The sequence below is a fragment of the Alligator mississippiensis genome, chromosome 1 (genome assembly GCF_030867095.1).
Source record: "Alligator mississippiensis isolate rAllMis1 chromosome 1, rAllMis1, whole genome shotgun sequence".
NCBI lineage: Eukaryota > Metazoa > Chordata > Crocodylia > Alligatoridae > Alligator > Alligator mississippiensis.
In genome coordinates, this window is record NC_081824.1 from 194,638,205 (window position 1) to 194,663,331 (window position 25,127).

General features: G+C 43.6%; 1 long non-coding RNA gene across 2 annotated transcripts in view; it reads left to right on the forward strand.

Moving 5' to 3' along the window:
* Positions 1–23,402, forward strand: part of LOC132245702 (uncharacterized) — a 45,039-nt gene extending 21,637 nt beyond the window's left edge. Inside the window, exons 4-5 of one of the 2 annotated variants that reach the window (XR_009457400.1) lie at positions 6,229–6,409; positions 17,790–23,402. This is a non-coding gene — a long non-coding RNA (uncharacterized LOC132245702). The remainder of the gene's footprint in view (positions 1–6,228; positions 6,410–17,789) is intronic. The other variant, XR_009457401.1, reaches the window with a different exon arrangement.
* Positions 23,403–25,127: the final 1,725 nt, after the last annotated feature.

Below are 25,127 nucleotides of genomic sequence, written 5' to 3' on the forward strand. Positions count from 1 at the left end.
AATGGGGTGCTCTGTTTTGAATAGCCCATTGCACTAATTAGTTTCGAACTGAGCAAGCGGTAGCCTTCTGCTCTATGGCATCAGTTGCAATGGAACCAATCTGGTTCCCTCTATGTGCAGACAGGATAGGGTGGAAGGGATCCTGCACCTTCTGTGTATACTTGGCCTCTTGGTAGCTCATAATTTGTGTGACAAATGGGAGTTGGAAGACAAGACATGACAATGTAGATCTACCAATTAAGTCTTTCTTCATGGAAGAAGGCTGTTGAGGAACTATGGGCACTGCAGCCTTGTGGGAAGGATTGTTGATTCACATTCTTCTTGCCACTGTAAATTTTATTCTCACTCTTTAGTTCTCACAGAATACTGCAGCCAGGCTATGTAACTAGTGCCATGACCTGATGACTTGGCCCTACATTTGGAAAGAAATAAAAGGAAAAGGAACCAAAGATGGATCTCTAGTTATGTTCTTTCTGGATCAAGGGTGCTGCAGGATCCCACTGACCTTAATATTATGGGCAGGTGTTCCCTCTGCCTTGCACATAGATACCAAAATCCAGTGCCAGAAGTTGGAGGGTGCCCTTTCTTCCTGGCTTTGGGTGAATAACATCTCCCAGTTTCCTCCTCCATATCCAGTGTAGTGAGAGCTCCCCCTCCTGTTTAACCTACTGAATTGTTTTCCAGAACGTTTTTCTTTTGCTTGAAATGACACTATCAGGCTGGATCAGAAAAAGAGAGCACCACAGAAATTGTGTTCCGGTGCAGAGGGATGGCTCTTTGCTTTCACTGCAAGAAGTGCCCTTAGTGTTGGCATTATTATTAAAATATGTTTTTTCTTTCTTTTTCCCAAAACATTTCCTTGGCATTTTGCTCCCCCATTCTTACCTATCCAAAGGGAAGACAGTAGCAGTATTCATTTCCACTGCTGATTAAGCCAAAGCATAATTATTGTTTTGGGTTTGTTTTATCTGCAGATGCATGCACGTTGCATTTCCCTTTTGCTGATCTTTCTCATCTCTATCTTGAGGAGGGAAGGTATTGAAACTGATTGATTCTTGCTCTTTAAACTTGCAAGTTCTGAACAAAATCCCACTGATACCATTGGAAAGCTTCCCATTAACCTCATGGGTCTTTGAGTAGAAAAAGAAAACTTCTCTTTTGTCCTTGTCTGCTCTTAGCAAGTGAGAACAGATCCTATGGGGTGGGCAGGTGGAGAAAAGAGCTGATGAGATAATCTGTTTTATAATCATGACTGCAGTAAGCTTTGCCCCCTGGGTTGGTACCCCTTGGTTATGTAGAGTAGGAGCTTTTGCACCCTGCAACAACTCTTTGTTGAAAATGTACCACTACATAAAATCCAATTTTAAATATTATTCCACAGTCTAAAAACTTAACTCTGCTCCTAGAGACTCCAGGGTTTTATCTTAGCATAACTCGATTGATTTCAACGGAGTTCCTTCTGATTTATATCTGTGCAGGTGAGCAGCTGTAAAACTTTCCAGTAACTGGCATAGTTCTCACAGAGGAAGATAAAGTGAATGAAATACTATCTTGGATACTACAATGTGGAGGCTGTGATATGCCAGTGATAAATTATGAAAGACGTAAAACAATTTACAGCACACCATTTAAGGGCATAACAGAATATATTTTTACTTGATTTGCCATCTGAATTTGGCAATGCTACAGTCACCATCAAAGCCTTTAGTAAATCATTTATAATCACAAAATAAAACGTAGCTTTAAAAGTGAGGATAGAAGTTGGGATCTTCTGAATTTCCCAACAAATGGCATTTCATCATATAGTTTATTTTAGACTTCCTTAACCGAGTTGTCACAACTGCAGATTCCTTAAGCTCAAAGTGAACGTGGCAGAAAAAACAACAGAGTTCAAAGAGTTTGTAGAAGTTGAATGACATTTCATAAACTATAATCCATTAAAAATTGTTGCTGTATAATTGAAGACAACTATAAATACCTGTATCCCTTCCCTTCTTCCTGCTGGGACCCTAACATACCTGGGCTGACCACAGTCAGCTGCAAAAATATAATCTATAATTTTGCAGAAACAAAAGCATTACTGTCAGATGCAATTAATGCTGACGTGATAAATCCAAGCTCCATGAAAGTGAATACAAAGAAAAAGAAATCAGCCATTTATAATGACGTTCAGTTTACTGCGGCCTCAAACTATGAGTTTGTCAGCTGCTGGGATAGTAATAGAGTTGGCTAGTTAGTCGGTCATTAATTTATCCTGTTAGTAGTTTACTGAATGTTTTTTAAGGCTCTTGCTAATCATGCCTTTGGTGCATGTAGATTAAAGGTAGGAATAAAATTAAATGCGGAAAGGATCTTTCTATCTCCCCCCCACACACACACATACATTGGCAAGTCCTCACATGAAAGTAAAATCTCTTGGTTTTAATTCAGCATTTGTGGTTTTTCATTCAAGTGATACTGTTTTTTCAGTGTTGCAGTTCCCATGCCGTAGCTAGCTTTGCCAGCACCTCCATTATAAACCCTCCCTGCCTTTAAGGATTTTATAACTTAGCTGTAAAATTCTCCTGGTTGAAACTTGTCATACAAAGTCTTAGCTGAAGGGATAACTTTCCTTCTTTCTTTTCCAATGATAAGACTTAAAATTAAGTTAAAAAACTGAAAACATTTTCTAGCTCAGAAATGTCCAAGTTGTGACTTGAATATTGCCTCTGGCCTGAATGGCACATTTTACATGGTTTGTATGGCCTCTTCAGATTATCATAAAGTAGAACCATATCTAAGGAAGGAAAACAAGTTTGTTTTTTTTCCTTCCATTTTTAACATGGAGGTTCTTGCCCTATCTTTAAGCTTTGACCTAAATCAAGGGGAGGATCACCTCCTTGGCCCTATATGAGATGCACCTGTGGATACACAATAGGGTCCGGTTAGCCCTGCTGACCGTGACCTCGCATTGTCAGCCCATGTTCATCTTGGAGTCAATGATGACTCCAAGATCCCTTTCTGCCTCCGTGCTCTCAAGAAGGGAGTTTCCCATCTTATAAGTGTGCTGCTGGTTACTACTGCCCAAGTGCAGCACCCTGCACTTGTCAGTATTGAAACGCATCCTGTTTTTGTTAGCCCACCCCTGCAACCTATACAGGTCTTTCTGCAGTCTTTCTCTCCCTGCTAACATGCTCACCTCACCCCAAATTTTGGTATCATCAGCAAATTTGAACAGGTTGCTTTTTACCCCGTCATCCAAATCGCTGATAAAGAAATTGAACAGTGTGGGCCCAAGGACCGAGCCCTGGGGAGCTCTGTTGCCCATTTCCCCCTGGGTCGAATATGACCCATCCACCACCACGCTCTGAGTACGACCCTTCAGCCAATTTGCAATCCATCTGACCGTGTAGGCATCGATGCCACAGTCGCCTAGTTTTTTAATGAGGGTGGGGTGGGAAACAGTGTCAAAGGCGTTGCTGAAGTCCAGAAAGACTACATCCACAGCGACACCTGCATCCAATGCTTTTGTGACCTGATCGTAAAAGACAATCAGGTTGGTCTGACATGAACTGCCCCTAATGAAACCGTGCTGGTTGCCCTTGAGCATTATCCCCGATGCTGGCCCATCACAGATGTTCTTCTTGATGATCTTCTCAAAGAGTTTCCCCAGGATTGAGGTAAGACTGACGGGCCTATAGTTGCCCGGGTCCTCCCTCCTCCCTTTCTTAAAGATGGGGACCACATTGGCTATCTTCCAATCATCTGGCACCTGGCCCGAGCACCACGAGCACTCGTAAAGCTGTGCCAAGGGCCCTGCAATAATCCCTGCTAGCTCCCTCAACACCCTGGGGTGGAGAGCATCTGGACCTGCTGACTTGAACATGTCTAGCCCCTCCAGAAGCACTCTAACCCGGTCCTTCTCCACCTTAGGTCTGGAGGCTTTCCCCTCGAGTTCGTCTTGAATCACGGTGGGGGAGTCCCGGTCCCTGCACAAGAAAACGGAGGTGAAGAACTTGTTAAAGAGGTCTGCCTTCTCCTCTGACACAACCACAAGATTGCCCAGTGTATCTTGCAGGGGCCCCATCTTTCCCAGAGCTTTCTTCATCCTCCCTATATATTTGAAAAAGGACTTTTTATTATCTTTGATCTTGGACACTAGTCCTAGCTCTATGTCCACCTTAGCTTTTCTAACAGCCCCCTACCGGCCCAAGCAGTGGAGGTAGGTTTTTTCCCCCCCCCCCCCTCCACCGGATGTACACCGCCTTTTTGGCAACCAGGCTTTCCTGGATGTCCTTGGTGAGCCAGGGAGGCTTTTGGGCACTCTTGCCCCCCTTGCTTCTTGTTGGGATCATCACCCCTTGGGCCCTGAGTATTATCTCCTTAAGGAACAACCACTCATCTCAGGCACTGAGTTCCCCTGCCCTCGAGAACCCCAGCGCCTCTCCCACCAATCTCCTCAACTCGTTGAAGTTGGCCCTCTTGAAGTCTAGGGCTACCGCCTTGCTGCAGGCCCGTGTCACTCTGCGCTGGATGATGAATTCCAGCAAACGATGATCACTATCACCCAGGTGATCAAGGACCTAGAGCCCCCTTACCAGATCATCGCCTGTGGCCAGGACCAGGTCCAATAGGGAATTTCCTCTGCTAGGACTGTGCACCTCCTGGGTTAAGTGGAGGTCCTGTATGTCAGCCAGGAACCTCCTGGAATGGTCTGACCTGGCTGACTTCTCCACCCAGCAGATGTCCAGGTAATTTAGATCACCCATGACAACTACATCCCTTGCCTTAAGTGCCTGCAACTTGGATAGACTTTTTGGGCAGGTAACATCAAGGGAATTAAGTGCTGGTCATGATATCTTAGGAAACATATGTACCTGTTGGAGGGCTAGGTGCTGACATCTCTCAAAGGAGTGATCATTACTCTTGCACAGGAAACCAGTTCTGGAGACTAACACTTCCTTTAATGCACTACTTAAAATATTCTTGTCTTGGGGAAGGTTGTACTGAGGGAAGTCTGCCAATACCTGGAATCCTCAGTTTCCCTTGGCTGCTTTCATCTGGCTTCTTGGACTCAACCCCAAGACTTTAATCAACAATGATCCTCCAGCTGCCCAGGCTTATGCTGAGAGACCAGCCTAATGCAGGAAAGCTCCAAAATCAGAAACATCTTAAAGCCACTTTGTCTGCCCACATGTTCATTTGCAAGCTCCTTGGATGATTACTGATCTGGCTTCAGGATTGTAGCTGCAATCTTGTCTCTCCAATGTGAATATCTGGGAACGTTTTGTATTTGTAAGGGAGTTCAAATCTAGTGTCACTTTGTCCCTTTACACAGTTACTAAGCCTGATTTTTGGTTCTGTGTTCTGGTTTGGTTTGGACCGGTCTCAGCTGTAAATTATGAAAGAAACTTTGTCTGCTTCTCTCCTATACTTTACCCAATAAACTAACTGCAGCGAAAGTGTGTTTAAGATTTCAAGTTCTGTGAGTAGCTACATTTTTCCCCAGGTAGATGACAGGCAATGATTTACAGAATTTATAGCATTTACCTTGCTTACTGGACTTTTCTTTTGACGAAAATTACCATGTCAATTCCAGAAAATGACATTTCATGTAGCCCCAGTTAGTAGCAAACATGTTTGTTGCTGTCAAAGGAGCTGTAAGAGTTGCAGAGAAAACTTAGCTGCATTGAAAAAAACAAGGGAAGGGTCTTCAACAACCCAGTATCAGCAATTGTATAGATGGTGTGTGTGGGAAAGGGGCCAAGGATGGGAAGAAACTGACTCTCTTTTCATGTTCCATGGCATTGAGAGGAAACAGGTGGCATGGCAATATATTCTGTATGTTTTAACTAAAGTTGTTGGGTTGTACAAAAACTCTTTGGTTTAGTCTTTTCCTTTGGGAATAATTATTCTCTGCAGTAGGTTTTTGTGTTTTTGCTTTTCCTGATTAATGTAATTGCAGATGAAAAATAAATTCCTCAAATCATTCTTCCTAATTACAAAATGTTTTTTGTTTTTTAGTAGTTAATAATGGGCAGCCTATTAGGCTATTGAGATGGTTCACAGAATACACAAGACTTGGATAAAAGAGAGAGAAACTTGTCTTGAAACATAACTTCAAACATCTATGCTGATTTTTGTTTTACAAGAAGTGAAAATGTAGAGAGAGAAGAAACAACCGCGCCGGGGGGGGTTCAGTGCCTACTTTTTTAGTAATAGGACTTGTGCTTTCCATTTGTTTTACAGAAACAGGGGCTTGCTCTTTGTTTGTAGAGTGCACCTGTACCACTTTTCCAGTGATTTTAAAAGCACAGCCAAGAAGAACTTTTCTATCCTGCTCCTATGATGCACACATTATCCACGTGTCCCCATACCTATGAAAATGGAGAGATCAGATGGTCTAACATCCTGCCTTCTGTGAGATGAGGTATCCTCTCCACCTCCCATACTATTAATGTTTCACATAGGATGTTTTCATCCTTGGATCTAAATGTGAATATGAAGTTAAACAAACAGCATGAGCCCCTTTCTTTTCCAGGAGAGAAACAAAAATACAAAAGTTAACTGAATTGCACAAGTCTGAGTTAATGTGAGAGTCTGAATTCTATTCTTAACATTTCCTTCCTTACTATTTCATTTATTGGGGTTTTTTTTGCCCTCCAGCACTTCAATTCCAAAGGTACCCTAAAGTGCATTATTAAGTGTTGGTTATATAGGGTTACCATATTTCCAGGTCCAAAAAAGAGGACACCTGTCATGTTGGGGGGGAGGGGCAGAATATGATGGTGGTAGGGCAGTGACGTGCCAGTACCCTGCCCTTGCCCATTCTGTTGCCCCTCACTGCCAAGTCACAGCACACCCTGCCCCCCCAGCCCTGCTGCTACCTCTCACTCCCAACCCACTGACCCCTTCCCCCCAGGCCATGATGGTGTCCCTCACTCCCAACCTGCAACCTCTCATGTCCCTACTGGTGCCTCTTGCTCCTGACCTGCAGCCCACTGGTGCTGCCAATGTCTCTTATTCCCAACCCACAGTCCCTGTCCCCCCCCCCCACCCCACCCCAGAACCCCTCACTCCCAAGCTACAGCACCCCCAGCCCTGCTGCTGTCCCTCACTCCTAATCCACAGCCCACTGCCCCCCAGCCCTTCTGGAGGGGCCTTAGCTGTCCCCAGCCTGACCAGGCTGGAGTGCTTTGGCAGCCTGGCCATGCCCTGCCCCCTCTTCCCCCCCGCCCCCACTGGGCAGTGTCTTCTGGCTGCTCAGCCCCTATGAACACAGACACCGGGCTCTGGGCTGCTTCCTGGCCACAAAGTTCCCTGCTGCCCTTAGCACTCTCACACCCCTCCCCCTTCCTCCCTCTGGAGAGGTAGGCAAACACTGCTCTCCCACACTCCCTCTGCCTTCAGCCCCAGTCCACACCTCCCCCCTGCCCTGACCAAATGTCCAGGATTTTTCTTTACTTCACTGGTGGGAGCAGAGGGAGGGTAATTGGAGGCAGTAGGAAACACCACATGGGTCTGCACACACCTCTGCAGCGGCAGGCAGGTGAGTCTGTGTTCTGTGCTGCCTCTGGATCAATGGACATTTGGTCAGATTTAAAAAACCTTCCTGGACAGACATCAGAGGGCTCAAAAAGAGGAAATGTCTGGGAAAACCCAGAAATATGGTAACCCTAGGTTATAAATACATAGTGTCCTGCAATATATTGTTCTCGTATTCTGAAATAGAGCAATGGAAATGAGTGATGAGCCACTGAGTCCTTAAATAGCTTCAATGAGAGAAACATCAAAAGTTATAAACATGCACAAATGGTTGTCTTTGGGTACCAATTTTGGGTCTTTCTCTACAAAGAAAATATTTTCTTTATTCCCAGGATCCTTGAGATCTGTTCCAGTGTGTACTCCTTCACTGCATTGTTTTCAAAAGCCATTCATTAGAAATGAAATGCAAAGTAGTGCGTGCACCATCATATCAATTTGAAAAGCACTAAACATGAGTACGATGTACCTTCAGGAGCACACTGTGAAAATAACTAAAACTCTGGTCATATCAGTAGTTTATTTAAGCAACTGCTAAATCAGCTGCCCAGACTAACTTCTGTTGAAACTTATTGTTGTTCAGTCCGTTGAAGAAAGGAAGCACAAACTTTCTACTTCTGAGAAATTATTTGGGAGCAGCAGAATAAGGATAATGGACTTAAAAATACAAAACAAAAGAGTAGCATAATGGCAGATGGGTAAGGAGGACACCGGCCCCAGATGCCAAGTTAGAAGAGGGACTAGAATTGCACCCCCTCCATCACCTCCAACAGAGTCTGTGCCCCAGCTGCACTCTTACACTGGGAAAGCCAAAACAGTCTTTGGTGGTGGCTGGTGCTACTGCTACATTAGGCCATGATAGATGTTACATTTCACGACCCAATAATGTGCTACAACCAGTAACATGATACACATGCATGGGGTTAAATCTCATTCAGGGGCCCAATCATTACATGATAACTAAAGCTTGATGGATATAGTTTAGCTGAACCAGATGTAGCTGAACCAAGTTCTGCAACTGGTTTTGTAATGTCTATCACACAAATGTAATTAAGTGTATCTCATAGTTGAGAGTTATGTAATTTGTTCACCAGGAGCCTGCAGGCTGCAGATGGCAGCTCTACCCTGGCTCTGGACCATGCTGTCACCACTTCAGGATCCCAGTCCTGGAGCAGCTCCCTGCCCTGCTAGTGCTGCTGGGGCTGGTCTCTGTGGAAACCTTGGCCTTCCACTATCACAGCACAGCTGCTGCTGGGGTCTCCAAGGAAACTGGCCCCAGCCACATGGGCAGGGGCTGCTGGGAAATGGTCCCTGCTGGCCAGATCCAGGCTGTGGGCTGGCCTTTGCCTGCCCCTGCTCTAGATGAGATGTATATCTAGAGCAGGGGTGGACAAAGGCCAGTCTGCAGGCTGTTTCTGGCCAGCAGTGAACTCCATTTCCCAGGAGACCCTGCCCATGCAATATACTGCTCTCATATTCTGAGGACAGACATAGTTACCTACTTTAAAAAGAGGGAAAAAGAGAACCTGGTAAACTCTAGACCAATTAGCCTAGCCTTATCCTGAAAAGAGACTGGAGAAAGTATTAAACGATAAATCTATAGGGATTCTGCAGATAATAAGATAACTTTGAAAAAGCCAATATGGCTTTGTCAACAAATCATATTGAATCCATCTAATTTCCTTTTCCTTTTATTACAGGATAGAGACCTACTGCATAAGAGCCCTACATACTTGAGGGGAGGGGGGGGGGTTAGATCAGAGCCTATTGTGCTAAGTAATGAACCTACACATAATGAGAAATGATATCTTGCACAACCCAATGGCAGAACTGAGAACAGAACTCGGATCTTCTAAGCTCAGAAGAACCTCTCTAAATGAGAAGAGTAAGGGAATAACATTCCATGTACAAGCTCTTCCAACAACCAAAAAGGGAGGCTTAGAAGCACCTATGCATTTTTCAATAGAGTTAAAATTAGCTGCAAGTGTTCCTAGTTGCATCTACATGAGATGCTTTACTGGGCAGTAGAGATAACCACTGCACAGTAGGCATCCATGTCTACATGTACAGATGCTTACTCTGTAGTAAGTGGCTCTAATCATGAGTAAATTTCCTCCCTGTAAATGCAAGTAGCAGATTTACTCATGATTAGTAACTGCACAATAGCACACATGCAGATACCTGTACAGGAGCAAATGTGCTCCTGGTCAGCTCAGTAGCAGGGTGCGGGACATTGCTCCCTACCCCCAGGAGCTGCCTGCTGCTGGAGCAGGCTCTGCCACTGGAGCCCAGGTGGGGAATTGGTCCTCCTCCACTGGTGGCAGGGAGCTCCCAGCCCCTGCTCCTCAGTTGTGGGGCCGGGGCTGAGAGAGCCTTATTTCCCAACCAGAGTACCATAGTCATGGGGCCTGGGCTGGGAGAGCCTTATTTCCCAATGCCAGCTCCACAGTTGTGGGGATTGGGCTGGGAGAGCCTTATCCTTATCCAGTGCCAGGTCTGTGGATAAGGATCTCAAAGTGCCAGCCCTGTGACTGCAGGGTGGGGACTCCCTGCTGCTTGGGCAGGGGGACATTGTCCCTGCTTCAGCTCTGGTGGCAGAGTCTGGGGCAACAAGGCAGCAGGCAGCTCCCAGGAGCAGGAAGCAATGTCCGAGCCCCAGCCAGGACACAGCTGACTCCTGGGCCCTAGACTAGGGCCCAGGGGGATTCTAGAGCTCCCCCAGCTGCTGCAGGGGCCTGCTGCAGGGAGCAGGAGCAACACAGTTTCAGGAGGAGGTGATCATCCGTCAGTGATGAAAGAACAGGTTAGGAACTACTTACAAAAGCTGGACATGTACACCCCTGGGGCCGGATGGGGTACAGCAGAGGCTGATGTGAGTGGAGAGCCATTGGCCATCATCTTTGAAAACTCATGGTGATCAGGAGAGGTCCCAAATGATTGGAGAAGTGCAAACATAATGCCAATATTTAAGAAAGGTACAAAGGAAGATACAGAGAACTATAGACCAGTCAGCCTTGCCTCAATCCCTGAAAAATCATGGAGCAGATTCTTAAGGAATCCTTTTCTAAGTGCTTGGAGAAGAAAAAGGTGATTAGGAACAGTCAGCATGGATTCAATAAGGGCAAGTCATGCCTGATCAACTTGATTGCTTTCTATGATCAGACAACTGGCTTTGTGGATGTGGGGAGACACGTGGATGTGGTATACCTTAATTTTAGCAAGGTTTTGATACAGTCTCCCACAGTATTCTTGCAGGCAAGCTAAGGAAGTATGGGTAGATGAATGGATTGTAAGGTGGATAGAAAACTGGGTAGACCATCGGGCTCAGAAAGTAGTAATCAATGGCTTGATGTCTACTTGGCAGTCAGTATCAAGTGGAGTGCCTCAGGTTGGTCCTGGGGCCAGTTTTGTTCAATGTCTTCATCAATGACCTGGAAGATCACATAGAGTGCATCCTTAGCAAGTTTGCCAGATGACACCAAGCTGGGGGGAGCAGTTGATATGCTGGAGGGTAGAGCTAAAATTCAGAATTACCTAGAGAAATTAGAGGATTGGGCCAAAATAAATCTTGAGGTTCAACAAGGACAAGTGGAAAGTCCTGCACTTAGGACAGAATAATCTCATGCACCAGTACAGGCTGGGCAGCAGCTCTTCAAAAAAAAGGCCTGGGGGTTACAGTGCACAATAAGCTGAATATGAGTCAACAGTGTGCCCTTGTTGTGAAGAAAACTAACTGCATACTGGGTTGCATTTGTAGGTGTGTTGCCAGTAGGTTGAGGGAAGTGATTATTCCCCTCTATTCAGCACTGGTGAGGCCACATCTAGAGTACTATGTTCAGTTTTAAGCCCCCCACTACAGGAAGGATGTGGACAAATTGTAGAGATTCCAGCAGAGGGCAACAAAAATGGTGAGGAGTCTGGGGGACATGACTTCTGAGGAAAGACTGAGGGAACTGGGCTTATTTAGTCTAGAGAAGAGGAGACTGAGAAGGGATTTAATAGCAGCCTTCAACTGCCTGAATTGAGGGTTCCAAAGAGGATGAAGCCAGATTGTTCTCAGTGGTGGCAGATGACATAACAAGGAGCAATGGTCTCAAGTTGCAGCAAGGGAAGTTAGAAGGGTAGTAAAACACTGGAACAGGTTACCCAGAGAGGTGGTGGAAGCTCCATCCTTGGAGGTTTTCAAAATCTGGCTAGACAAAGCTTTTGCTGGGATGATGTAGTTGGGGCTGGTCCTGCTTTGAGCAGAATTGGACTAGATGTCCTCCTGATGCCCCTTATAAACCTTACGTTCTATGATTCTGCTGCTAGGAGCGGCAAATCTTCTTCCATGTCCCTGCATGTCTGTAGACGCGTGCCCGGGAGAGTTTGCTGTCAAGTGGTTTACTCAAGAGTAAACTGGTCCCGAATTATTTGCACATGGAAATGGTGCCCAATGTGTCCCAGTTCCCTCCTTTTTCCTGTGTATTCTGTGTTCTGTCCAGACCTTCTAAGAGTGATCTAATTAGCCCTGCTGGTTGGTTTCAATAAGCAGCCTTTGATACCACATACATATTACGTGAAGCTGTAAGGGTAACAATAAGATGTATGGGCTCTGGGGGTTGGGAGTACATTATTTTAGTTGGTTTTTTTAATGTTTCCTCATTCTGTTGTTTTTGCCCATAAATCAGTTAAACTGACAGATGCTTCAATATGCCATATAGTCAGCAAAGTCCTACATTAGTGATCACTGTGCTGGTGCTAATAAATATCAGGGAGATTTTCATAACTTTTCCCATGAAACTTACAGAAGAGAGGGACAGGAGTCCTTGATTCAGGAGGGTCACACACACATTTAAAAAATTAAAATAAACTTGAGAGCAGCTAGTTTTGACCTGGCTTGAGATATAGACACCAGCTGTTTCTTTTTTATCTGAACATAAGAAAGCTGCTTCTGGCCTATTTGTTTTTAAGGAACACGTCACTTCATAATGGTGCATCGTGTTGGTATAAAATATCATAAAATTGAAATCCTCCAATGGTTTGACATTCCTGAACAAAAGCACTGAACTTAAATTAAGTTTTGTTTTGAGAGCTAGGTATTTGTTTCATCTTGCTTCTTGAATCTGGCAGGTTTTTTCTGATACATTTATGCAAAAATCCTTTTTTTTCAATTTAATTTTGAGCAAAGTAAATCTAAATAAGTATATATATTTTTAGTGATTAAAAAATGTACTCCTTGCACTAAATTACCTGGGATGCTGCAGTATGCCCATGGAAATACTTGAATGCAGCCCATCTTAGAGGAAAGAGAACCCATCTGGAGGAGAGAGGGTCTCACTGGGGAGGGGGAGAGGAGGGCTATTAATAGAATGGGGAAGTTTTAATAAATGTTCAGATGAGCGTGAGCTAAAGAAACTAGTTAAGAGAGACTTAATTTCACCAACCCTGCCTTCTGGTTTCCTATTTTTTGTCAGTTTTGCTGTAAGTCACTCAAAAAGGTATTTGCTTTGGGAGGTGAATACCACGATTCTTGTTCTGTTTCATATATGTGTGATAAAGGATTTCCAGATGATTTTCTCACGTTTGCAGAACAGTGAAAGCATAATGAAAATGTGTCCAGCAGTCCTACTAAAAAGCAAAACACCTTTGTGAGGAGCAAGGTTTCTAATGTGGTGGGAAATGGTCTGATTACTAGATACAAAACAGGAGAAAGTGTTGAAATTCAGATAAATCCTTGCAATCTGGTTCACTTAGTGATTTGGGAGAGACTAGGGCCAGGTACAGACATTATACTTTTTCTGGTTTAGGTGGTTGGACAACGGACTATACATAGAACAGAACTGAAGTTTGGAGCACGTAGGCTGCTTTAAAAATGATGAATCTCAGTCTACTATAGACCTGGATCAATGTAGCATGAGACTTAATCAATCTACGTTAGATGGGTGAATCAAATTTCAGTACTCAGTCCACTTGTGATTCAAGGTAGATCGCTGTCTGCTGGTATCCCAGGTGCTTTTATGCTAGCCCCCCACCCCCCTGCCCTCCCCCTTGCAGGGAGCTGTGTAGATGCCTGTCACTGATGCTGATTGCTGATGAGAGGGTGGTGGGAAGGGGGACTTGGCTGTGTCCAGTGCCCTGGTACTGTGCTGGCTTATGGGGACTTGGAGGGGAGGTCTTGGTGGGCTCCTGAACACCCATCCAGGGACCCCCATAAGCCAGCACAGTGCAGGGAGCTGAGCGTGGTTGGGCTCCCCTCCTCTTATCAGCAGTCATCATCAGTGACAGGTATTTGCAGCCTATGCAGATCCCTGGCACTGCACCTTCTCATGGGGCCATAGAGGTTGCTTGGTGGGCTCCAGTACGCTCATCCAAGAAACCCCATGCTCCCTGTAAGCCAGTTCAGTGCCAAGGAGGCACGTGGGCGGCAGATGACTGTCACTGATGCTGACTGCTTGCAGGGTGGAGGGGAAAGTGAGAAGAGGAAGGTGGCGGGGCTTGACCATGCCTGGCTCCCTGGCACTGTTGATTTGCATGGGGGATGGGGGTCCTTGGGTGGGTGTGCATGAACCCACCAAGAGATCCCCATGGCCCTGTGAAGAGGTTCAGCTGACAGGGAGCAGACTAAGCTGGAGATGTCTGTCACTGACTTGTCCCTCTACCCCCTCTTCTGTGCCTCCCTGAAGGTTTGTCAGCTGCCTTTCTACCACGCTTCATGGTAAGTTTCATAGTGTTTTGCTTTTATACAACTATATATATGTATCTGCGTTGCTATATAAGTTCTCTAAGGTATGTAGTCTATGCCACAAGGTATAAATGTATAGAAATAAAATATAAATGTATCTCCCTTCCTATATAAATTAAATTCTATAGTGTAATGTCCAATATAATTATAAAATTGAAAAGAATAAATCAATGAATAAATGAATAATAAAATAAAAGGGTCTAGAAGAAAGAAAAAGGTATTCTAGAATGCCACTTGCTAGGCTAGCAAGTAGGAAATCATTCAAATCAAGGCTAGTAGTAGCCTTCATTGTCTAATGCTGCTGGCTGCTGGAAGACATAGCTCAGTAACTGTCAGACCCCAAGGCAGAAAGCAGACCACTTCAAACAATGCTGCGTTTTTTGCTGTTTTTCCATCCTTCCCCCAGAGCACTGGGATTGGAAGGGACCTCAGGGAAGGAACACAGTCACTGGCCAGCTACACGGTCAACATGAGAGCAGTCCTCCCCTCCTCTTCTCCCTCCCTCTTCTTACTTTGTTTTCTTGCATGCAAGCCCAGCTTGAGCTTCAAAACTCAAAACACTTTGAAACTTTTGAAATGTTTCAACTGCCCTCGTTTCATTTTGAGGCTGTTTCAAAGCCCTTTGTTTAGTTTCACTTTCACTCTTTCAAGCTTAAAATAAGTTAAAACAGTGTCAAAATGAAACAACTGGTGAAATTCCGCACAGCCCTACTGTGTGACATGGCTCTAAAGGTGCCGGCATGTGGGAAGCTGATGGGTTCCTTGTGTACCAGCAAGTAGGCCTGTGCAAAGCGGCTAGTATTCACTTCAGATTAGGATTTGGCTGATTCAGGAGACAGTAATTCAATTCAGTGATTCAAATCGTTGTCCCAAATCAATTTGGCCGAATCTGATTCAGAGATTCGACCACTGCTGAATCTCTGAATTGGACAGGCCCCATCCCCTGCCCACTCTCTCAGCCCCAAAAATGGCTGCCCCACCTGGCTCTAGCTTCCCGGCTCTTAAACAAAAAGCAAAAAAAAAAGCCCCGCACTCACCAGCTGCTGTCAGGCGGAGGGAGAGCCCCACTGCCCTGTGCTAAATGGGGGGCTCTGCCATGAGCCCCCAGAAGCCCCAAGGCCACTGCAGTAGGGGCTTTTTTTTTTTTTTTTAAGAACCAGGAGCTGGGGCTGGGTGGAGCAGCCATGGGGGAGGGGGGCTGAGAGAGCAGGAGGGGGTTGGGGGGCACTCAGGTGGGTTGGGGGAATAGGCAGGGGATGGGGCCTGGCAGGGGTCCCCCCATGGTTCCTTCCCCCTCTTCCAGCCCCACTCCCCCACCCCCTACTTACCAGTGCAGAGTCCGGGTCTAGCTCCCTGTGGGATCAAGCAGGAACTGCCCAAATATCCAACGCTTTTTCTTTCTTAAGCCACGGGGTGCCACCTCATGCAGAGGGTTGATGGCCTCCTTGCATGCTGGAAAGTTTAAAACTGTGAGGTATGGATGCTGGGCTGCATAGCATGGCAATAAATTTGCTGGGGAGGTCATCTTTTAATGCTTCCCCTTGAAGTCCAACACCAGAGACTGGTCTTTGATGCTGGGCTTGATGGTGTTGCTTTGAAGAACCAGGCACACTGTAGGAAATGAGGATTTTTTATTCCAGACCCAAAAACTAGTGTGTCCTGCCATGCCAGATGTTCAAGATCTAGCATGACAGAACACATGAGTTTTGAGATCCAGGGTAAAATTCCTAAGATCTCATTGCATTCTTAAATTCATGTCTGCCAGGGACCTGAACATGCTGTGATGACCCTATAAAGAGCAACAAGGAACTTCTGGTTCCTCCCTTTGCACAGATTAACATTTGTAAGGGAAGTTAATTGTCTCTGCACAATTATTGGCTTTATGAAAAGAGACTCTCTGCTTTCCCTTCCCAGGACAGTTTAAAAAAACAAACAAACCCCTCATTAAAAATTGCCTCATAATATGTAAGATTATAGGCTATTGGATCTGATAGGGCTTGTGAACGCTGACATAAGCTAGTGGAGCAAAGTAGAAATCTTAACATAGTTCTTCTTGACAGACTTTACTGAGAGGTGAGAATTCTCATCAGCCCCTTGCACAACTATGTCCTGAACTTATTTAGATCTGCTTTATGATAAATCCTTACCATTCCTGTTATTATCTTACTAAAGTTGCTTGGGGCAGATATATTGAAAAAAAAATTATAAGAAGTTACCATAAATAAAACCATGAAAAGCAGTTCAGCTGGTCTGAAAAGAGTATAGTTCTTTCCATTTCCAAATAATAATATTTTTGCATACACATAGCAATTTCTACCAGAGGCACTTTTGAGATCCTTGCAAATTGTAAATGCCACAATGCCCCAGATATAGGTGGTATCATCCATAATTTAGCCATGGGAATTGAGGCAGGAACCAGATTTTCCAATGTTCCCATATTTCTGTATTTCCCTACCTTGGTTGCATACCTACTCCAGTGTACATATACAAACCCTGATTTGCATGCATGCACATGCACGCACATATGCACACACACAGGCCACCCTGCACTGTAACACCCTCATGCCCCACCCAGCCCCTCCTGAGCTCATTAAGCCTGGAGCAGAGCAGCCCTGGGCTGGCAGGCTGCCCCCCCCCCCGACCCTCTGCTAGCTGGGCTTGCACCACCCCAGCTCAAGGTGGTGCATTCACAAGTGCATGTGTAAACGCTGCTCCCAGGAGTAATAAACTCTGAAGCAAACTGCACCAAAGTTTATGCAACTGTATTAATTTCATATGAAGATGCACCCATAGGGTCACAAAAGGAACACATGCAACAGTTTATGCAGAAAAGCCTGTAACATACACAACCGAGAGAGAAATATCATTTGTTTTAACCATCTACTTTGTCTACCTTTATTCAGTAACAGAACACTTGACATTGCCTTTCCAAACATGGATGCTTTTTTCTTTTCTTTTCTTTTCTTTTCTTTTCTTTTCTTTTCTTTTCTTTTCTTTTCTTTTCCTGACTAGTATTTAAAGATACAAGCTGAACTCCTAAACACTCCAGCTTCTCTATTATGATGTGTAAACAAGGTTTAGTGTATGTTTGGGCCACTAGTTACTGTTATAGCAGGTGCCTAACAGGCCTTCAAAATTAACCATTAGGACACTCGTACATGATTCTTAGTTTTGCAGATTTAGGGATTTCACTGTGCACACCCATTTTCAGATGACCAGTGGAATATCTGAACTCCCCCCACATCCTGAAAAGTGGTTCTTTAGCCCCACCTTTTGCTTCCTATCTTCTAATCAGCTCTCAATCTATGAACTAACCTCCCTTCTAATCCTGTGACAAAATAGTGATTTTTCTTTTTTAAAGCCTTTGGTGAGGGACCTTGTCAAAAGCTTTTTTTGAAGTCCAAATATATTATCCCAACTGGATCCCTTGTCCATGTGATTGTTAACTCCATCAGATTGGTGCAGCAGGATTTCCCTTTACAAGAACTGTTTTGACTCATTCCACAACAGATCATGTGACTGCTGATTTTATTCTTTATTACAGATTCTACCAGCTTGCCAGGGATGGAAGTGGGAGTCACTGGTCTGTAGATCCCACGATTACCTATGGAACCCTTTTTTGAAGATGGGTGTTATGTTGGCACAGAGGCTGTTTGCAACAATAGGTTATATACCATTGCCAACAGTCCTCCAAATTCACCGTTTGTATTCCTTCAGAACTCTAAAATGAATGCCATCCAGTCCTGGTGACTTAATAGTATTTAATTTATCAATTTAATTTTTTTTCTAAGACTTCTATTGTCCAGCTCTTGTGACCTATCTGTTGGGAAGGATTGCTCCAACATGAGAATTTCCCCAGTATCTTCTGTGGTAACATCTGGTGCAAAGAATTCATTCATCTTCTCTGTTATGGCTTTATCATCCCCAAGTGCACCTTTTATACCCTGATTAGATAATGGTCCTAGCAATTTTTTTTATTTATTTATTTATTTTTGCTGGTTTCCCACTCTTGATGGATTTTGAAAAGTTTTAAAACAGTTTTATTAACTTTTAGCAGCTTTTGATAAATGTTCCTCAAATAATTTTTTGGTCCACCTTATTTTGCTTTTATAGTTGACCTGCCAGAGTTTGAGCGTTCCTGTTTTCCTCATTTGGGCACACATTCCCCTTCTTCTTCTTCTTCTTTTTTTTTTTTTTTTAAGATGCCTTTTTGCCTACTTAACTCTGCTATTAAACCATGCAGGGGTTTTATTGGTCTGGTTGTGGTCTCTTTTTGATTTGTGGTATACACTTTTCCTGAGCTTCTAATATGGTATTTTTAAACAGTTTCCAAGCTGCTTGGAGGTTTCTTAGGTTTTCTGACAGGTCTTTTTAACTGCTTTCTAACTAACATCCTCATTTTTGTGTAATTTCTTTTCCTAAAGTTGTATATTGGCATGGTGAACTTTTTGGCTTACTCCCTCCAGCTAAATTGTTGAATGTGATTATTACTAACTACCTCTTTCAACTTGAGTGATCTAGGTCAGCTATCTTCCAGTTTTTTAATTATATGGTTCTAAAATTATCTCTTTTATATCTGTCTGACTTCCTCAAACATTATTTACCTATTTTCCCAAAAAGAACCTTCCAGTATTTGTGAAACAATGCCTCTTTTAGCCACAACACTTAACATGACTAATGGAAGGCTGCCCAGTCATAAATAACATACATGTGATTATTCTAAGTAAGTTGGAATTTCTGGTGTAAAACATTTGATGCTTGCAGCAATCAGAACACCAGTCACCATTGTAAGGAGTTGTAAGAATGGGAACAGCTGCTGCCACTCCTATTGTCCAGGGGGGCAAAAACTGCTTCTTATGTCTCCAGGTATTTGTCCCATTCTCACACTTTTTCCATTAAATAATATAAATAACACTGATACAGTTCAGAAATGCTTCATGCATTTTTTAATACAGAATTAGAATGGTTGCATGTACACATGTGCATGGGTTTGTATCTGTTTGTTTATAGACATGCTCACCTTGAAGAATTTTCAGCAAACGTTTTTCCTGGTTGTTTAGACCCTATGGCTAGGGAAAGAAATTACACACAAATTGGTTTAAGTGATCAGAAACTGGTTTAAACCTGTAACAGAACAGACATTCAGTCCACATAAACCAGTTTGAAAATGGCTGAAATAGGTTGGAGATAAACCTGGTTGAATGTAGTATCAGACTTAACTGACCTGGGTCTAACTGGTTTATGCAATGTCTGTCCCAGACCCCTTGCTGGTTTAACTTAAACCAGAGCCCTCCAGCATCCCAGATGCTTTGCAGCCCTGGATGGGGCTCTCTGCTCCAGAGAGCAGGGCTAGCCCTACCCCACTGCCCCCTAGCTGGAGCTTCAGCAGAGACTTGCAGGCACAGGAGTATCTGCCTGGCTTCCCCTTCCCCCCCCCCCCCACTCCCTGCTCAAGCAGGGATTCCTTCCCTCCCCTCTCCCACAGCTCGGATCACAGCCAGCATGTGGTACGCTAGCTAATGCTGAGAGGTGTCTGTATAAGACAGATAGAACAGTGTCTGCTTAGGGCTTTTTGGAGCTAATCAACAGGTAGCTGGTAATGTCCCTCTGTTCCTTCCTTGGAAAAAGTTGTTTAAGAAGAGATTGAACTAATAAGGGAGGCTTTTGTTTTCTCGATGAGGTGCTAAAAGCTTTGTTATCAATTCCCTGCTGGCTCCCTTGCTGGTCAGGAGCAGCAGGGGAGGAGGGGAGGGACCCCTCCCTATTCAGAACATCCTGCTGGGAACTGGCCACAGCCCCCCTCAGCTCAACACTGAGGAAGGGAAGGGAGGGCTGCTCTAATGCCCTCTGGCTTTTAGCCTGCACCACTTCAGGCTTCTGCCTACATTTCTTCAGTCCAGAGGGGATGTCTGTGTGATTACAAACCAGTTCAGCTCTGCCAGGTTAGACCAACTTGCAAAGATTGAATCAATTCAGGCTCGGGCTTTTTTAATGTCTGTTCCTAGCCTGGAAGTTCAGTGCACATAAATGGTTTTCAAAATGGCCAAAACTGGGTTAGGATAAATCTGGATGGATGTAGTATCAGGCTTAACTGATTTATGTTAAATAAGTTTATTGAACTTCTGTCCCAGATCACGTCCAAATTCAAGTTAACTCACAGTCCCCTGGCATCCCAGGGTGTTCTTGCACCTCCCTTTGCAGGGTGGGCAGGCTAACCCTGGCCTAAGCTGCCTGCTCCAGCCAAGCAGGGAGTCATGCTTTAGTGTCCCCTGGCTTCTGGTCTGGGCCACTGCAGGCAAGTGGCTGCATTTCCAGAATCAAAAGTGAATGTCTGTACACTTGTTTATCAGTTCAATTTACGCAGCTTAGACTATCTGGGAAAGGTTGAATCGATTCAGCCTTGAGCTTTTTGATTGTTTGTACTTAGCTTATAAGGTCAGGCAAGAATAAATCTCTGATATCAAAAGGAATGGACACGGATCCTTGGAAATGATTTCTGTAAATTAGTTCTGCTGAGAAGTAGGGCTTATTAGCGAAGTTGTTGTGCTGTACTAACATGACCCTAGTGATTCTAGCTTCAGACCTAGAGTATGCAGAAACAGCTTTCGGCATTGCGCCATGTTGCGCCTATTAGACGCACATTTAGCTGTTCCGGTGCTAGATAAGTTAACTAAATGGCTGCGGGCGCATCTGCATGTGACGCTATGGCGACACAGTGTTGGCGAGCACAAACCATGAAGCCTATGCTACATCACCATAGCAATGAGCTACCTCACTATAGTGTATCACTATGGCAATGTAGCATCTAAAAAGAACCGTGCACTGCCAGGACAGTGCAGTAATGGCCGTTATTGCATTGTCATTTAGTACTTCCTAAAACGAGAACTAAATGACAGCGCAGTAACAACTGTGCTATGGGTGGGGGCAAATGGCCAGTCTCTAGGATGTAGAAGGGGTGTTGGCGTGCAACAGTTTTATAAAATAAAACCATCCCAGTTGTATAATAAATTAGAATTGAAATATGTAGGTTTGTTCATGATTTATCCTTTTAAAATGCTGAAAATCGCTTGTCTTTTGCATCATTCTTTTTAGTTGCCGCTTATCCTTAAGGGTGTCTTTTTGTATTGCTATTCCATTATTCCATTGCAGAAATAGCTCTTGGTCTTGCCCCAAACCCTACATACTAAGGTATGCACCCTTACATTGTAAATAAATCAGAATAAAAGTATAAACTTCCTTCTATCAGATGCTGCAGGGGTAGGAGGAAATACCTTTAATCGCTTCCAACCGCTCAACCAGTTTTCAGAATGTAAGCTTTATTCTTAGTAGGATTACTTGAATAGAATTTGGGAACCAATCAGGAAACTTCAGTTATATAATACAAATAACTACATGTCACAGCTTGAACAGCACCTATCATTCAAAGCCAAAGCCAGATTACCTAGCCTTTCAGAGGAGAGAAGTTTCCTTCAGATGGTGTTTCAAAATCCCTTGGTTAAGATTCCAGGAAGAATTTGATGTTTAATGCAAACCAAACATTTACAGTGTATATATGTTTTTTACATATTGCATTTTGGGAGCTGGTTGAACTGTAAAAAGCCTCAATTTTCCCCTTTTTTTTCTGATGTTTCCTTTCCAAAGGTTCTAATAACCAGGTCTAAATGCTGTACTGTGCAATACCTCTTTTCTTCAGCCTGCAAGTTTCATTCAGGCAAACCTTTCTGGCAGCCTTTACTCGTTCTAAACTTCCTTCATGTAGCCAATTTATGCTTGTTGTCTTGCAGACCTTTTCTTTTTTTTTACCATCATTTTTGGATTCATTGGAAATCAGACAAGCTGTTTCCAGTTATACAGTAGGTCCCATACACAGCCCTAGTTATGCCTGGGCCGTAATGCCTGGGCAGTTGGCATTTTTGGCCTAAATCCACAAACTGGTGTTAGAGCTATACATCCACATATGCAAACCATTCCTGTAAGAGGCAGAAATGAAATTCTTCATCTCTCCTATGCAATGTAAATGAATGCATTCCACCTAGATGGTATTTGTGCCTTTTCCCTGTAAATAGCCACTATGTTAATAATAGCTGTCAAAAAAAAAGAATAATTCACATGTTCTTTCTAGTGATAGGAGGTATGTTATCCCCACCTCCTTGCAATCCTAGTTCTGTTTTGCAACTACACTAAGTGCAGTAAAGCTTTTCACTTTGAGTATGACATTCTTTTATTTTTAACTTGTTAAATCACATACTAAAATTCTGTCTTTATATTTTTAATAGAAGTACTTTCATTTGTTTGACACAGAATAACGGTTCACACGTTTTTTGTTTTGTTTTTTAAATCCTTTTTTGGTCCATCATTGTTTACTTTGTAAAACCACTAAAGCATTTCAAGGAAGTTGAAATTTTCCCTGAAGCCTACTTGCTGAGCCTTATTTATCTGGCCCTTTGTAGTTTTTGTGTTATGTTTCCAAAGCAGAAGACTGTACGCATATTTGCTGACTTTTCCAAATATTGGACAGGAATTAAACACATGTCTATATTACATCCCTGTTAAGCCTTGGACCATAACTGAGAAGCAAGCCCTGTCTATTGACTTATGCTCTGCCAAGTTGGTGATGTACAATTAGAGGCAGCATGGACAGTTTTAAAGAGATCTCAAGTGGGTATTTCTATACTACTCTCCAATAGCAGAGCGTGAGAGCAGAGCTGAGGCAGTTGTTCGGCTTGCCTCTGAGGCAGCCCACTGGCTCATTGGAGGACTTTGGCATATGGAGACCTTGAGCAAGTGAGAATTATTTGCTGGTGATGGACCCAGGTTTAGCAGGGAGCTAGTACAGACATGGCCTGAGTGTCTATATCAGTCGTTCTATGAAAGAATGAATACAGAGCTTTCTCAAGTTCTAAAATTAACACGACTATGCATAATCAGATCTGGTATGGAAGTACTGGTATGAAACTGCGTTTCAGCTTTTCAGGCTATTCTTGCATGAAAGGCAAAGGAGCTTTGTGATATCTTTTATGACATCAACTGCCCTTCTTCAGATCACCTGACTTAAAAGGGAGGAACAAAGGAAGGGCCCTGGATGCCCAACAACTCGTTCAACAGCTCTCCCAATTATACGGTTGGTTCAATAAAAAAAAAAATTACAGAATCATCGCCTCTTATATGTTTCCTGGACCATTACAGCTACAGCACCTATCTACTTATGCACCGTATTTTATTCCATACAGATTTTGCAACAGAGAATTTCTGTTTTGATTTTGTTCTATTTTTACATCTGACTATATTCATATGCGCACAATTCCAAGAAATGCACAATCGTATACTATTTATTTAGAGCTGACAAAAATGGGTGAAGAACGGAGAACCAAAGTTCAGGTCTGACAGTAATTACAGTAATAGTCAAGCCACACCTGACATGGCATGTGATTTATATATGATTTATGGTCAAAACGTTCAAAACTGGTTGCCCAATGTGAGACTCCTAAATATATTTAGATGTATACACATGGAAATAGACTGAATTTTTAGAAGCTGCTTAACACCTGGTGTGACTTCTAATAGATGTATAAATATGGATTTAAGAGATTAAATTTTAACCCCTAACACTTAGGAGCCTGGACTCCTAGTGTATCCCTGAGTCCCAGATAAGTACAGTGCATGAGGAGAATCAGCATTTAAAAATGGAGTCCACAAAAGCCAGAACATTTTGTTAGCTGGCAGGAAATGCTGAGGAGCTTGATGATTAAGTTTGGGCTGAAGGGATCTTTCACCTAGGGTCCATAGCTTTGAATTCTCTCTTTGAGTTGAGCACTTAGCTATGCCTTTTCCTTGCAAAACATGGCTGGAGGAGGAAAAAAGAGGTGCTATTGGCATCTCCTCTTTTCCTAATGGTATAGTGGTTCAAGTGTCCTCAAGTAAATTAGGGATTTGAGCCTGTCTCTCCCACATACAGGTGCACATGGTAACCCATTGGTTCTGTAGTTTCTGAGGTCCAAGGTTCTCAAGGCACCCTCAGAAAATTCCAACTCCTAATTTTCACTTTTTTTTTTTTTTTACTACAAGTGATAAGTACTTAGCTGCTAGCTGCCTGAGACTATCAAAACTTAAACGGTTGCAGTTATACCCAGAAGCACACATGTAGGTGCCCTGGGACCTTTACTGACACAGACTAAGGCTTCTAGTGACTTTAAGGGCATTTATACACATACTTTTTCATCCCACAATGTGCCAGAGATCCACTGCTTTGGAGCAGACTCAATGAATTGAGTCTGCTCCACACGCAAGCTGAGGCGAACTGCGCTGCGCCGTGTGCAATTGTATAAGTGGTGAAATGCGCATCAGTACACAGAAAATAGTGGCAGTGCACTTTTGAACTAAAGCACCTCCAATGTGTTTTAGCTGAAAAGTGCGCTGCTGCCATTTTCTCAGTGCTGACATGCATTTCACCACTTATACAACTTCAAGCGTCACAGCACTGGGTGCTTTTCAAAGCACGCAGCACTGCAACGTGTGCTTATGTAAAAATGCCCTTAGTGTCTAATTGCACCTGTCCAGTGTTTAGATCCTTAAAACCTCTAATCAATTGTTGCCAATCCTAGAGGTGCCTAAATTGGCAGTTAGGTACTTAGGTCCTTCTGTGAACATACCCTATGTTCTCTGGCAATGTATAATCTGTGATTCTTTTTCAGGAAGCCACTTTGTAGGTATTCTGCAGAGTTTCTAGTCCTTGAAGTGGTGTAAGAAGTTAATTTGGATTCCTCTAGATTAATTCCCAAACACAGAGGTAAAACCAACCAAGTTCATATAGGCCAAGACTATTTTATTTGTGAGGTTTTTTCCTAACTGTAAGCATCCCATTACTTGTATGTGATGGAGCTCT